This window comes from Schistocerca serialis, chromosome 2 (assembly GCF_023864345.2).
Source record: "Schistocerca serialis cubense isolate TAMUIC-IGC-003099 chromosome 2, iqSchSeri2.2, whole genome shotgun sequence".
Classification (NCBI taxonomy): Eukaryota; Metazoa; Arthropoda; class Insecta; order Orthoptera; family Acrididae; genus Schistocerca; species Schistocerca serialis.
The window spans coordinates 466,218,091-466,233,571 of record NC_064639.1 but is presented as its reverse complement, the minus strand read 5'-3'; positions in this window follow the sequence as shown (position 1 = coordinate 466,233,571).

Below are 15,481 nucleotides of genomic sequence, written 5' to 3'. Positions count from 1 at the left end.
AGTGGTTCTCAGCAAAGGGACTCTCTTTTAAATTTTGATAAAACACAGTATATACAGTTCCGTACAGTAAATGGCACAACTCCAGTAATAAATATAGACTTTGAACAGAAGTCTGTAGCTAAGGTAGAATTTTCAAAATTTTTAGGTGTGTCCATTGATAAGGGGTTAAACTGGAAGCAACACAGTGATGGTCTGTTGAAACGTTTGAGTTCAGCTACGTATACTACTAGGGTTATTGCAAATTTTGGTGATAAGAATCTCAGTAAATTCGCTTACTATGCCTACTTTCATTCATTGCTTTCGTATAGCATCATTTTCTGGGGTAATTCATCGTTGAGTAGAAAAGTATTCATTGCTCAAAAACGTGTAATCAGAATAATTGCTGGAGCCCACCCACGGTCATCCTGCAGATATCTATTTAAGGATCTAGGAATCCTCACTGTAACCTCACAGTATATATATATTCACTTATGAAATTTGTTGTTAATAATCCAACCCAGTTCAAAAGTAATAGCAGTGTGCATAGCTATAACACCAGGAGAAAGGATGAGCTTCACTATACAGGGTTAAATCTGCCTTTGGCACAGAAAGGGGTAAATTATGATGCCACAAAAGTCTTTGGTCACCTACCAAACAGCATCAAAAGCCTGACAGATAGCCAACTAACATTTAAAAATAAATTAAAATAATTTCTAGATGACAACTCTTCCTACTCATTGGCTGACTTTTTAGATATAAATTAAGGGAAAGAAACTCAAACATTTGTGTCATGCAATATTTTGTGTAATGTAATATCTTGTACAGACATCTTTTATTAGCCTGACACGTTCCACATCATTACGAAGTGTCGTATTCATGATATATGGAACTAGTATTAATCTAATCTTATCTAATCTCTAATGAGGACAGCACAACACCCAGTCCCTGAAATCTCCCACCCCAGCCGGGAATCGAACCCGGGCCCCCATGCGTGGCAACCCAACGCCCTGACTATTCAGCTAATGGGGCGGTGGACGTCCAGAACCTCCTCTAACGGACTGAGAATGTACACGTGACGACTGATACCAGCCTCGTTGCACAACTGACGCAGCATATCCAACTTCCGTAGCAATTCTCGGAAACTCGCACGGTTGGCTGTAGGAATCACGAGTGCGTCTCCTAGGCATGATTACCTCCTTGCTTCACACGTTTGCACCACACTGAGCCTTGTTGCTGTGAGCATTCCCTATTAAAGGACAGACACAGATGGCAGTCTGGTAGCTATGACACTACGCCATCTGTTGACTGACGACGCTGAAACAATTATCAGTACACCTGCTATCCCCCAGGAGGCACGTGCCGTCATCGGATCAAAATAGACGTCGTCTTTCCAGGTGTGCTAATTTTTTCCGGCAGTTTATATAGTCCGTAATTCTGAAAGACTGTGTGAATATATATTGAGTTGAATTTTAACATCTTCCATGCAGAAACCACTTTCAACGATAGTCTGTTAAGTAACGCTGTCTTCAACCAGAGAGTGACCACCAGAGTGCTTTACTAGTACTGTTAGAGGTGGTCTGACTCCGTAGTCGAGATCACTAACGCACGACTGTCTGGCGGCGCTCGACTCAGAAGGGAAGTGGTCCGAATCCTAGTTCCCAGCAAATGGAACAGAAGTGGTGATGTAAAATATCTTTATCACCAGACGTTATGAAAATGCCCTTTAATAGATACCAAACATATTCATAGTGTCTCAAGAGCTAGGGGAACGTGACACAGTCGACGGTGATCCGAGCACTGAAAGGGGACGTTAAACCCTGTGATCTCCTTCGTGCTATTCGAGACGAGTAGGCAGTCTGCCGCCACAAGATTTCACCCCCTCGCTTATGTCATCATCATAAATAAAATATGACACCACACGATATACATACACCAATTACAGTCATCTACACTCAACAGATACATTTACGACCTAACACTTACATACCACGGGAAAAATGGCTCTTCCAGCTATACGACTGAACAACCCCTCTGTGCCTCCCAGACTACAGTTCACACATATCCTTCTTTACTTTATTGGAAATGGTATGCCATTCTTTTCCTCCGACCTTTGCACTGCCTTATGCAGCCAGTTATAGGGAGACTAGCAGTTTAATTCCGAATACAGAGCAGCTTGCTATTTTTCACATTAACCATCGTCTCCAGAAGAGTAAAAACCGTAAATTGATAGAAAAATCCTATGACCGAGTGGGAATCAAGTCAGAGACCTTCGAAATTATAGGCACTTTAAGACTGCACCACCGAGGCCCCATTTTAACTATTTTGTTGTTAAATAGGTTTTCCTGGTTTCGTTACCCCTTTTTTTTAATGTATCTTCGCTTTCAGAACTTTTCGTTTATAAATTTTTGATGTTAGTGCATGTCAAATTAATTGTGTTTCAGTTCTGCCTTCTTCAGTTGCTCTTCCGGCATGCTACTGAGGAAACATACATGCTTTACTTTCGGTCACTATGATAATGTAAACGAGTATTGGTTTGAAACGTGGGCAGGCTCTGGACGGGCTGACGGAAGTAACCTAAAGCCAGCACATTACATTCTGTACCATTTTAAAATCCGAAGAGTACAAAAAAACTACGAAAAACTGAAAATTCGGTGCCATAACGAGAATAAAAAGGCAATTCATAGTTATATCATCTTATGTTTAACGTGCTTATTTGGTGCAAAGTTATATATGAGCATATCATTCGCCCTGATGACGTGCTTAATATTTTATAAATTTTTAATTAGCCATTTCTTGTTTTAAGCCTATTAAAAATTCCGGAACCATTGTACACTAAATGAGTACACATCAGGATCAATTTCATGATGCAGAATGGAAAAGTAAGCCTTTTCTCATGCACTAAAAGATTACTGATTTGCAACGAGAAATTCTATTGCAGTTCTTTACAGTACGTTTTTCGGCAGTCATGTGAGTGCATATCGTAGTTTAATTCTCCAGCTAGTGCGAGTTCATTAAGGAGAGTGACTGACCCTAATTGTTTTTTGGATGTGTTACCAGCTGATTCCATCGATACCAATTAGCAGAATTGCTTATAATTCGCTACATATCTTAAGAGAACGGTTCAATAATGAATTCTGATTCGCCAGTGCGGGGGCAGAACTCATTTTCAACGTATGCCTTCGATGACATCAGATTTCATATTAGCTGTAGCGCAACACTGGAAGATAAGCACTTCTTAATAAGGAATAAGCACTATTTACTTTTAAACGAAGGCTCGAAGCGTGCAGTATGGTGAGTATATTTTGTGTCTGATTACCTGCATCTCCACTTCCATCACCATGAGAGCTTGAAACTAACTGACAATGTATAAAATATTGCTTAAAAAGCTGTTTCATTTCTATCGACTATTTCCAAGATACTTTGCACAATGATGATCGAATACTTCATAGCTATGATTTATTTGATTTTTATATTTTACTTTGAAAATTGTTTAAATGTACTTTTTTGTTAGTTTTCGTAAAGAAAATGGATAACAGTAAAATCTATGGTCATATTTCGCCATTTGAATGACAATAAGAGTAGTGTTGCAGCGGAAGTTCTACAAGACCTTGACCTTGAGATAAGATCCTCCTGATGAATTCACTGAACACTGTGCAGGTAGAAAGTGACTGATCTTCTTCCAGAAACCCCATCCCCTCCCCATGCCTGACATCTGACAAGGTCACTGCACCACTGTAGCAATATAAGACAAGATAATGAGGTCACCTCTTTGGCCTAAAGTAATCTAGTTCTTCTTCCCCTCCCCCTCTTAATACAAATCCAGTTGTATGAGTTTCGTCATTCGAAGTCTGTACTCCATAGTGAAACAATCACCATGAAACGCTGGCAGCAACAGAGATCGGGTAATAACAAGAAGAGTAAGTAATTATCCAACCATTGTATTGTGTACTGTGTATTTAAACCGGGGACCTAGAAACGACAGAGAGGCTTTGTCCCACCATAGCCCTCAGTGGTTCACAAGCCCACAACAGGCCACGGCAGTCCACCCACTCCGCCACTGCCTCACACCAAACCCAGGGTTACTGTGTGGTGTGGTAAAAAATTGCAGGAAAAGGACTCAGTCTGTGTCCAATTGCTGGAATGGCAGGATGGACGCAATTGTTTACTGTGTTCAATGGATGGATGTCTGTGCTCAGGAGGAGGAGTTTGATGGATATATTAGCTGTAACCATGCATCTGGGGACTGTATTGACAGCAATGATATTTGTTGAAGACAAATACACATCATCAAATAATGAAGATGGAGTAGGATGGGGCTAAGTTACAGATCACAACTCATGCTGATAGATGCTTGTGCTATAATGATAAAAGTCCAGTCAGTCTTCCAAAGCATGAGAGATAACACGTTCACCCACTCCAGCACAAGTATCCATGTGTTCAATTCAGGAAATGCTGGTGATGAGCAGGAATGAATTTAATAATAGTACTACATTTAATCACACAGCTGAGGACCATATACATAGCCTCCTATGCAATGAATGGAAAGAAAAGATAATGGGCGAATATGTGGTGAATACTTTAAGAAAAATAACAGCAATGCAGCAGGATGGCGTGAAGACGCATATCAGCACTCATGCAGATAGATGCTTGTGCTGGAACTGCCTAACACTCATCATAACCTTCACCCTTTTCCATAATGAACCGTTGAGGTTTGGAGACCTGCTGGCCTAGTTCACAACAACACCACCAGTATGTGCACTCACCCCTCCCCCATATCCTCCCATGATGTATTCCAAGAGGGTGGTAGAGAAAAAAAGGGTGGGAACCAATAGGAACCCTGAAACCGGTCACATGATAGGCTTTGGCCAATAGGATGGTAGTATCTGATGACATCATAGGAGGGGATATAGAGCAGGGTGAATATCTCCATGTTATCAGTCAGCCAGTGGCAGCAGCATCAGAAGAAGAAGAAGAACCATGAAGCATCAGCAGCAGCCAAGATCCAGCACAACCCTGCAGAACAGGAAGAAATGGAAAAGTAAATATCCCATCTTTATCTGTAGTTCACATTATTATTATTTCTTTACTTTCTCAGACGTTAAGTCTGGTTAAAAATGGAAAGTGAAGCGGACCTTGATCAAGCGTCACTTCCTTTTAACTGTACAGTATATGTTATATTGCATTTAGGAACTTTTGGGTAATTCCACATGTATCAGTAATTACGGATTTCTGTAGTTGTATATATACATTTTGATGTAGCTGTATTGCATTGATGTACTGGTGGATATTGTGTGGTATGACTCCTGTAGTTGATAGTATAATTGGTATAATGTCAACTTTATCCTGATGCCACATATCCTTGACTTCCTCTGCCAGTTGGATGTAGTTTTCAATTTTTTTCCTGTTTTCTTTTGTATATTTGTTGTATTGGGTATGGATATTTCGATTAGTTGTGTTAATTTCTTCTTTTTATTGGTGAGTATGATGTCAGGTTTGTTATGTGATGTTGTTTTATCTGTTATAATGGTTCTGTTCCAGTATAATTTGTATTCATCATTCTCCAGTACATTTTGTGGTGCATACTTGTACGTGGGAACGTGTTGTTTTATTAGTTTTATATTTTATGGCAAGTTGTTGGTGAATTATTTTTGCTACATTGTCATGTCTTCTGGGGTACTCTGTATTTGCTAATATTGTACATCCGCTTGTGATGTGATCTACTGTTTCTATTTGTTGTTTGCAAAGTCTGCATTTATCTGTTGTGGTATTGGGATCTTTAATAATATGCTTGCTGTAATATCTGGTGTTTATTGTTTGATCCTGTATTGCAATTATGAATCCTTCCGTCTCACTGTATATATTGCCTTTTCTTAGCCATGTGTTTGGATGTGTCTTGATCGATGTGTGGCTGTGTTAGATGATACGGGTGCTTGCCATGTAGTGTTTTCTTTTTCCAATTTACTTTCTTCGTATCTGTTGATGTTATGTGATCTAATGGGTTGTAGAAGTGGTTATGAAGTTGCAGTGGTGAAGCCGATGTATTTATATGAGTGATTGCTTTGTGTATTTTGCTAGTTTCTGCTCGTTCTAGAAAGAATTTTCTTAAATTGTCTACCTGTCCATAATGTAGGTTTTTTTATGTCGATGAATCCCCTCCCTCCTTCCTTTCTGCTTAATATGAATCTTTCTGTTGCTGAATGTATGTGATGTATTCTATATTTGTCGCATTGTGATTGTGTAAGTGTATTGAGTGCTTCTAGGTCTGTGTTACTCCATTTCACTACTCCAAATGAGTAGGTCAATATTGGTATAGAATGAGTATTTATAGCTTTTGTCTTGTTTCTTGCTGTCAATTCTGTTTTCAGTATTTTTGTTAGTCTTTGTCTATATTTTTCTTTTAGTTCTTCTTTAATATTTGTATTATCTATTCCTATTTTTTGTCTGTATCCTAGATATTTATAGGCTTCTGTTTTTTCCATCGCTTCTATGCAGTCGCTGTGGTTATCCAATATGTAATCTTCTTGTTTAGTGTGTTTTCCCTTGACTATGCTATTTTTCTTACTTTTGTCTATTCCAAAAGCCATGTTTATATCATTGCTGAATACTTTTGTTATCTTTAGTAATTGGTTGAGTTGTTGATTGGTTGCTGCCAGTAGTTTTAGATCATCCATGTATAGCAAATGTGTGATTTTGTGTGGGTATGTTCCAGTAATATTGTATCCATAATTTGTATTATTTAGTATGTTGGATAGTGGGTTCAGAGCAAGACAGAACCAGAAAGGACTTAATGAGTCTCCTTGGTATATTCCACGCTTAATCTGTATTGGCTGTGATGTGATATTATTTGAATTTGTTTCGATATTAAGTGTGGTTTTCCAATTTTTCATTACTATGTTTAGGAACTGTATCAATTTAGGATCTACTTTGTATATTTCCAATATTTGTAGTAACCATGAGTGGGGTACACTATCAAAAGCTTTTTGGTAATCAATGTATGCATAGTGTAGTGACCTTTGTTTAGCTTGATATGTCACCTCTGCATCTATTATCAGTTGCTCTTTACACCCTTGTGCTCCTTTGCAACAGGCTTTTTGTTCTTCATTTATGATTTTTTTTCTTTGTTGTATGTGTCATTAATTTCTGTGTAAGGACTGATGTTAATATTTTGTATATTGTTGGTAGGCATGTTATGGGGCGATATTTAGCTGGGTTTGCTGTGTCTGCTCGATCTTTAGGTTTCAGATAAGTTATTCCATGTATAAGTGTATCAGGGAATGTGTATGGGTCTGCAATGTAACTGTTAAATAATTTAGTTAGATGTGAATGTGTTGATGTGAACTTCTTTAGCCAGAAATTTGCTATTTTATCTTTTCCAGGGGCTTTCCAAGTGTGAGTAGAATTAATTGCTTCGGTGACTTGATGTTGCAAAATTATCACTTCAGGCATTTGTGGTATGATCTTGTATGTGTCTGTTTCTGCTTGTATCCACCGTGCATGCCTGTTGTGTTGTACCGGGTTTGACCATATGTTGCTCAGAAGTGTTCCATGTCTGTTATATTTGGTGGATTGTCTATTTTAATGTGTGTGTTATCTATTGTCTGGTAAAATCTCTTTTGGTTTGTGTTGAATGTTTGGTTTTGTTTCCTTCTATTTTCACTTTTTTGTATCTTCTAAGTCGTTTGGCCAATGCTTATAATTTCTGCTTCTTTTCATCTAATTGCTCTATCGCTTCTTGTTGTGAGATTTTACCTAACCTTTTTCCTTTTTTTCTGACATTTCATTTCTTATAAATTGTGTTAGCTGTCCGATGTCTCTTCTCAGTTTTTCTATTCTGATCTGTAGCCTGTGTTGCCATGCTGGTTTTGTGGGTTTCTTCTGTGTGTTGGTTGGTTCTGATCTCTGCCTAGTGTGTATATTTAGTGTAGTGAGTACTCCTATATAAACAAGTAGTTGTAACTCTTCCATAGTTGTGTTTTCATTTATTTTGTTGTGTATGATTGTGTTGATAGTTTTTATTGTTGTTTCGACTTGTGGGTTATTTGGCGGTCTGTGCAAGAATGGTCTAATGTCTGTATTTGTGTCTTTGTATTCTATATATGTCAGCTGAAATTTTTCTTCTATATCTGACATGTGTGTCACTTCGTGTTCTATTTGTCCTTGTTCTGGTGGCTGTCTTAAGATTTCGTTTTCCTCTGACTGTTTAATTGATGCATGTTGTTCTTTGTTTGTTTGCTCTGGGACGTTTGAGTCCATTACTGTATTTTCTTCTTCTTCTGATTGCACATTATTTTGTTACAGTATCTGTTGTACTTGTTGTTTGATGTTTTCTAATTCTGACTGGGGTATCCTGTTATTTTTGATTATTACACGGATCTGATCAGCTAGTCGTTGTTCTGTTAAAAATTTTAATTCTGGGTATCTGGTAATAAATTTTGTGTGTACTTGTGACCGGTATCCAGTTGTGTTGGTTCCTAGGTTTGTTGCTTGGTAATAACACAACATGAGGTGTCGATTAACTTCATCTGACCATCTCATCCTCTGTCTTTGTTTTCCTTCTAGGGTGGTCGCAGGAAGCATATCCTGTAAAACACCTCTATTTGGATTTAAATCATTTTCCAGTTGCCTAGCAGTGTCGTTACCATTATGGGCGGGCAGAGGGTTGTAGCGTCGTCCCCGACATTGACGGCACTTGTCCGAGGCTTCTTTAGTTCTGTCCTGAACCACCTAATCACACTAAAACGGGGGTTAGCCCTATTAGTGGTTTGTTCTTTTCGTCGCCTTTTACGACTGGCAGAACATACCGGAGGCCTATTCTTTTCCCGGACCTCCACGGGGTTATTATTATTATTATTATTATTATTATTATTATTATTGTTCGTTTTCATACCTTGATCTATATGTAATGCTTCCTCCTCCTCTTTGTTCAGCAACAGCCTTCAACATGTAGAAGCCTGCAGGGATGAGCACCAACATGTACACCTTTGCAGCATCTGGCCCTGCAGCAACCCCAGCTGCCATCTGGTCAAGACCTTCATCAACCTCTGGTCCTGTGGCAACAACAACCTCCAGCGTGTCCAAACCTGTCGCAACCATGTGGGATCTTGTAGCGCACATAGCCTACTTGCTGGAGATGGACAAGAAGCTGTTATTATCTACCCCACTCATCGATTTGGGCGATGAGGATACCCAGTATGTTCCTAACGATTTGGATGCTGGTGGTGGTCCTAAACGACAACAAGATGGAAGTTAGTACTGCTGACCGACATATGACTCATCCCATCAGAACATCTCTGTGGTAATGCAGTAACAGAGTGCAGATGCTGTGGATAGAAAGGTTCCACACATTGCCCACTTGCTGGGGCAGGACACGGTGCTATTACTGTCAGTCCCGCTCAATGGTTTGTGTGATGAGGACGCATGGTCTGCTGCCAACATCTCGAATGCTGATGTTGGTCCCAAACATCAGAAAGATGGAGCATAGTACTGGTCACTGACGTACAACCCATCCCGGAAAAACATTGCTGTGCTAGTGCAGGGACAGATGCAGATGCTCTGGATAAGAAGGTATCAAGTGTGCCGCAGTTTTTCAGTTCTACATACAATTTAACCCCTAGTGGGACGATACATGTAAATGTGGGTACAGAAGCACATCATGATTGGAGCTTGAACGTGAGGATAGAAATTTAAAATACATTGAACGGCGTTAAAGTGCCTATTTCTCAATTCCACTGGGATGAATTTTTACCCTCCACACTGCCCTCCATTCCTAAATTTGTGGTCCCTTCATGCCTCAGAACATGTCCTACCAACCGGTCCCTTCTTCTTGTCAAGTTGTTCCACAAACTCCTCTTCTCCCCAATTCTATTCAAAACCTCCTCATTAGTTATGTGATCTACCCGTCTAATATTCACCATTCTTCTGTAGCACCACATTTCAAAAGCTTCTATTCTCTTCTTGTCCAAATTATTTATCGTCCATGTTTCACTTCCATACATGGCTACACTCCATACAAATACTTTCAGAAACGACTTCCTGACACTTAAATCTATACTCGATGTTAACAAATTTCTCTTTTTCAGAAACGCTTTCCTTGCCATTGCCAGTCTACATTTTATATCCTCTCTACTTCGACCATCATCAGTTATTTTGCTCCCCAAATAGCAAAACTCCTTTACCACTTTAAGTGTCTCATTTCCTAATCTAATTCCCTCAGCATCACCGGACTTAATTCGACTACATTCCATTATCCTCGTTTTGCTTTTGTTGATGTTAATCTTATATACTCCTTTCAAGACACTGTCCATTCCGTTCAACTGCTCTTCCAAGTCCTTTGCTGTCTCTGACAGAATTACAATGTCATCGGCGAAGCTCAAAGTTTTTATTTCTTCTCCATGGATTTTAATACCTGCTCCGAATTTTTATTTTGTTTCCTTTACTGCTTGTTCAATATACAGATTAAATAACATCGGGGAGAGGCTACAACCCTGTCTCACTCCCTTCCCAACTGCTGCTTCCCTTTCATGTCCCTCGACTCTTATAACTGCCATCTGGTTTCTGTACAAATTGTAAATAGCCTTTCGCCCCCTGTATTTTACCCCTGCCATCTTTAGAATTTGAAAGAGATTATTCCAGTCAACATTGTCGAAAGCTTTCTCTAGGTCGACAAATGCTACAAACGTAGGTTTGCCTTTCCTTAATTTATTTTCTAAGATAAGTCGTAGAGTGAGTATTGCCTCAAGTGTTCCAACATTTCTGCGGAATCCAAACTGATCTTCTCCGAGGTCGGCATCTACCAGTTTTTCCATTCGTCTGTAAAGAATTCGTGTAAGTATTTTCCAGCGGTGACTTATTAAACTGATAGTTCGTTAATTTTCAATCTGTCAATACCTGCTTTCTTTGGGATAGGAATTATTATAATCTTCTTGAAGTCTGAGGGTATTTCGCCTGTCTCATACATCTTGCTCAGCAGATGGTATAGTTTTGTCAGGACTGGCTCTCCCAAGGCCGTCAGTAGTTATAATGGAATGTTGTCTACTCCGGGGGCCTTGTTTCGACTCAGGTCTTTCAGTGCTCTGTCAAACTCTTCACGCAGTATCGTATCTCCCATTTCATCTTCATCTACATCCTCTTCCATTTCCATAATATTGTCCTCAAGTCCCTTGTATAGACCCTCTATATACTCCTTCCACCTTTCTGCTTTCCCTTCTTTGCTTAGAACTGAGTTTCCATATGAGCTCTTGATATTCATACAAGTTGCTCTCTTTTCTCCAAAGGTCTCTTTAATTTTCATGTAGCCAGTATCTATCTGACCCCTAGTGAGGTAAGCCTCTACATCCTTACATTTGTCCTCTAGCCATCCCTGCTTAGCCATTTTGCACTTCCTATCGATCTCATTTTTGAGACGTTTGTATTCCTTTTTGCCTGTTTCATTTACTGCGTTTTTATATTTTCTCCTTTCATCAATTAAATTCAATATTTCTTCTGTTACCCAAGGATTTCTACTAGCCCTCGTATTTTTACCTACTTGATCTTCTGCTGCCTTCACTACTTCATCCCTCAGAGCTGCCCATTGTTCTTCTACTGTATTTCTTTTCCCCATTCCTGTCAATTTTCCCTTATGCTCTCCCTGAAACTCTGTACAACCTCTGGTTCTTTCAGTTTATCCAGGTCCCATCTCCTTAACTTCCCACCGTTTTGCAGTTTCTTCAGTTTTAATGTACAGTTCTTAACCAATAGATTGTGGTCAGAGTCCACATCTGCCCCTGGAAATGTCTTACAATTTAAAACCTGGTTCCTAAATCTCTGTCTTACCATTATATAATCTATCTGATACCTTCTAGTAACTCCAGGATTCTTCCATGTATACAACCTTCTTTTATGATTCTTGAACCAAGTGTTAGCTATGATTAAATTATGCTCTGTGCAAAATTCTAGCAGACGGTTTCCTCTTTCATTTCTCTCCCCCAATCCATATTCACCCACTATGTTTTCTTCTCTCCCTTTTCCTACTCTCGAATTCCAGTCACCCAAGACTATTAAATCTTCGTCTCCCTTCACTACCTGAATAATTTCTTTTATCTCATCATACATTTCATCAATTTCTTCGTCATTTGCAGAGCCAGTTGGCATATAAACTTGAACTACCGTAGTAGGCATGGGCTTCGTGTCTGTCTTGGCCACAATAAGGCGTTCACTATGCTGTTTGTAGTAGCTTACCCGCACTCCTATTTTTTTTATTCATTATTAAACCTACTCCTGCATTACCTCTATTTGATTTTGTGTTTATAACCCTGTATTCACCTGACCAAAAGTCTTGTTCCTCCTGCCTCCGAACTTCACTAATTCCCACTATATCTAACTTTAACCTATCCAGTTCCCTTTTTAAATTTTCTAACCTACCTGCTCGATTAAGGGATCTGACATTCCACACTCCGATCCATAGAACGCCAGTTTTCTTTCTCCTGATAATGATGTCCTCTTGAGTAGTCCTCACCCAGAGATCCAAATGGGGGACTATTTTACCTCCGGAATATTTTACCCAAGAGGACGCCATCATTATTTAGCCATACAGTAAAGCTGCATGCCCTCGGGAAAAATTACGGCTGTTGTTTTCCCTTGCTTTCCGCCGTTCGCAGTACCAGCACAGCAAGGCCGTTTTGGTTAGTGTTACAAGGCCAGATCAGTCAATCATCCAGACTGTTGCCCCTGCAACTACTGAAAAGGCTCATTTATAACCTTTCAATAATGACTGTGAATTTAAACTGGTGAATTTTGGATGTTAGCAGTGCTGCGTCATGGCCCTGAAAGATCATTCTGAATAAATAGAAAATTCTTACCTAAATAAGGCCGCCGGATAACGCATATATATCTGCTCCTATAAGAAATTTTTCTGGCACAGCTCAGTGCATGTCATGTATAAAAAGAAAGAACTGATTTTTCTTTACAATAATCAGGATGACCAAGGATTGGAGAAATTAGTAACATCTTTAGATTGAGTTGAATGATTGTCGAAAGTTAATTTTTATAAGAAAGATTATTGTTAAGAGATTTCTTTTTAGAAGCATTTACATGGGACTTGATATAACGATACTACATATGCGCGAGGCTGCTTTTACCTTATACTACAACGCTCAGGCACCGCCATCGCTCCCACGATCGGCCCAGCCAACTCCACACACACGACTGCTTGCTAGCAACTACTTACTCCTACTGCATACAACACTGCTCTCTGGTCTGAGATTCTCTTACAGCTTGCATATCTTAGGCAGCGCGTGAGCAATCCATCGAAATTACGTCTGCTCGAGTGCGCTAGCAACAAATTCTTTAATCATGGACCTCTTACACCATCCTTACAAGTGTATCTTTCTATATATGTGCACTACTTGTCAGTACCTGACGTAGTCAGTATCAGTGAGGAGTGGATGAAGCATCCTCGTCGCAATGGCTTTGTTGATGGCGACTGGTCCTGTGAAAATGCAAAAGAAGATGTGAAGAGGAAGAAGAAGAATGGAATACTCCTTCCTGATAATATACGAGCAATTATTGTAGGTCAATACAATTGTGGCAAGACTAATGTCCTCATGAAGCTGTTAAGACATGTAAATGGAGTCCGATTTGAACATGTTTGTTATTTTCAAAAACACTGTTTCAGCCCAAGTAACAGCTATTAAAGGAGATATTGTGCGGTGTAAATGGCGTTACATGCACGACATTCAGTGAAAGCAGCGATACTCCCCCCTCCCCACCTGAAAAATTAAAGCCAAACACTGTGTTCATACGTGACGATGTTGCTGTGGAGAACCAAGACCAAATTCGAAAATATTTCTTTTTCGGTTGTTATACGGGTGTTGACGTATTTTATCTAAGCCAAACATATTACAGACTCCCGAAACAGTTGGTTAGAGATATTGCGAACCTCATTATAGCTTTCAAAGAAGACAATCTGAATTTAAAACATATTTACCAAGCATGTGTAGGAAACGACATGTCGTTCAGTAATTTTCTAAAGATATGTGCCGATTGCTGGAATCATTCACAATATGGATTTCTCGTTATTGATAAAACAAGAAAACTGAATAAGGTACAGGTGAAACTTACAAGAGAGGTGAGTGCATCAGTATACACTGCACCAGGAGCAAATTCGTGGGCATGTGGCAGTTAGGACAATGTAAAAATGCCGATATTCATTCAGTGCCAAAGTCTTCAGCAGTTGGCCCCATAAATAGAGAATTTGTAGAAACAGAATATACGAGGTGCATTCATGTTCTAAGGCCTCCAATTTTTTTTCTCCGGACTGGAAAGTGATAGAAACATGCGCATTGTTTTAAAATGAGGCCGCATTCATTGTCAATACGTCCCAGAGATGGCAGCACCATACGGCAGATGGAACTTTACTGCCAGCGGCGAGAATGAGAACTGTTTTAAATACTTAAAATGGCGAAGTATTCCTTACTTGAACAGCGTGCAATCATTCGTTTTCTGAATTTGCGTGGTGTGAAACCAATTGAAATTCATCGACAGTTGAAGGAGACATGTGGTGATGGAGTTATGGATGTGTCAAAAGTGCGCTCGTGGGTGCGACAGCTTAATGAAGGGAGAACATTGTGTGACAACAAACCGAAACAACCTCGGGCTCGCACAAGCCGGTCTGACGACATGATCGAGAAAGTGGAGGGAATTGTTTTGGGGGATCGCTGAATGATTGTTGAACAGATCGCCTCCAGAGTTGGCATTTCTGTGGGTTCTGTGCATACAATCCTGCATGACGACCTGAAAATGCGAAAAGTGTCATCCATGTGGGTGCCACGAATGCTGACGGACGACCACATGGCTGCCCGTGTGGCATGTTGCCAAGCAATGTTGATGCGCAATGACAGCATGAACGAGACTTTCTTTTCGTCGGTTGTGACAATGGATGAGACGTGGATGCCATTTTTCAATCCAGAAACAAAGCGCAAGTCAGTTCAATGGAAGCACATAGATTCACCGCCACCAAAAAAATTTCGGGTAACCACCAGTGCTGAAAAAATGATGGTGTCCATGTTCTGTGACAGCGAGGGCGTAATCCTTACCCATTGCGTTCCAAAGGGCACTACGGTAACAGGTGTATCCTATGAAAATGTTTTGAAGAACAAATTCCTTCCTGCACTGCAACAAAAACGTCCGGGAAGGGCTGCGTGCGTGCTGTTTCACCAAGACAACCCACGCACACATCGAGCTAACGTTACGCAACAGTTTCTTCGTGATAACAACTTTGAAGTGATTCCTCATGCTCCCTACTCACCTAACGTGGCTCCTAGTGACTTTTGGCTTTTTCCAACAACGAAAGACACTCTCCGTGGCCGCTCATTCACCAGCCGTGCTGCTATTGCCTCAGCGATTTTCCAGTGGTCAAAACAGACTCCTAAAGAAGCCTTCGCCGCTGCCATGGAATCATGGCGTCAGCGTTGTGAAAAATGTGTACGTCTGCAGGGCGATTACGTCGATAAGTAACGCCAGTTTC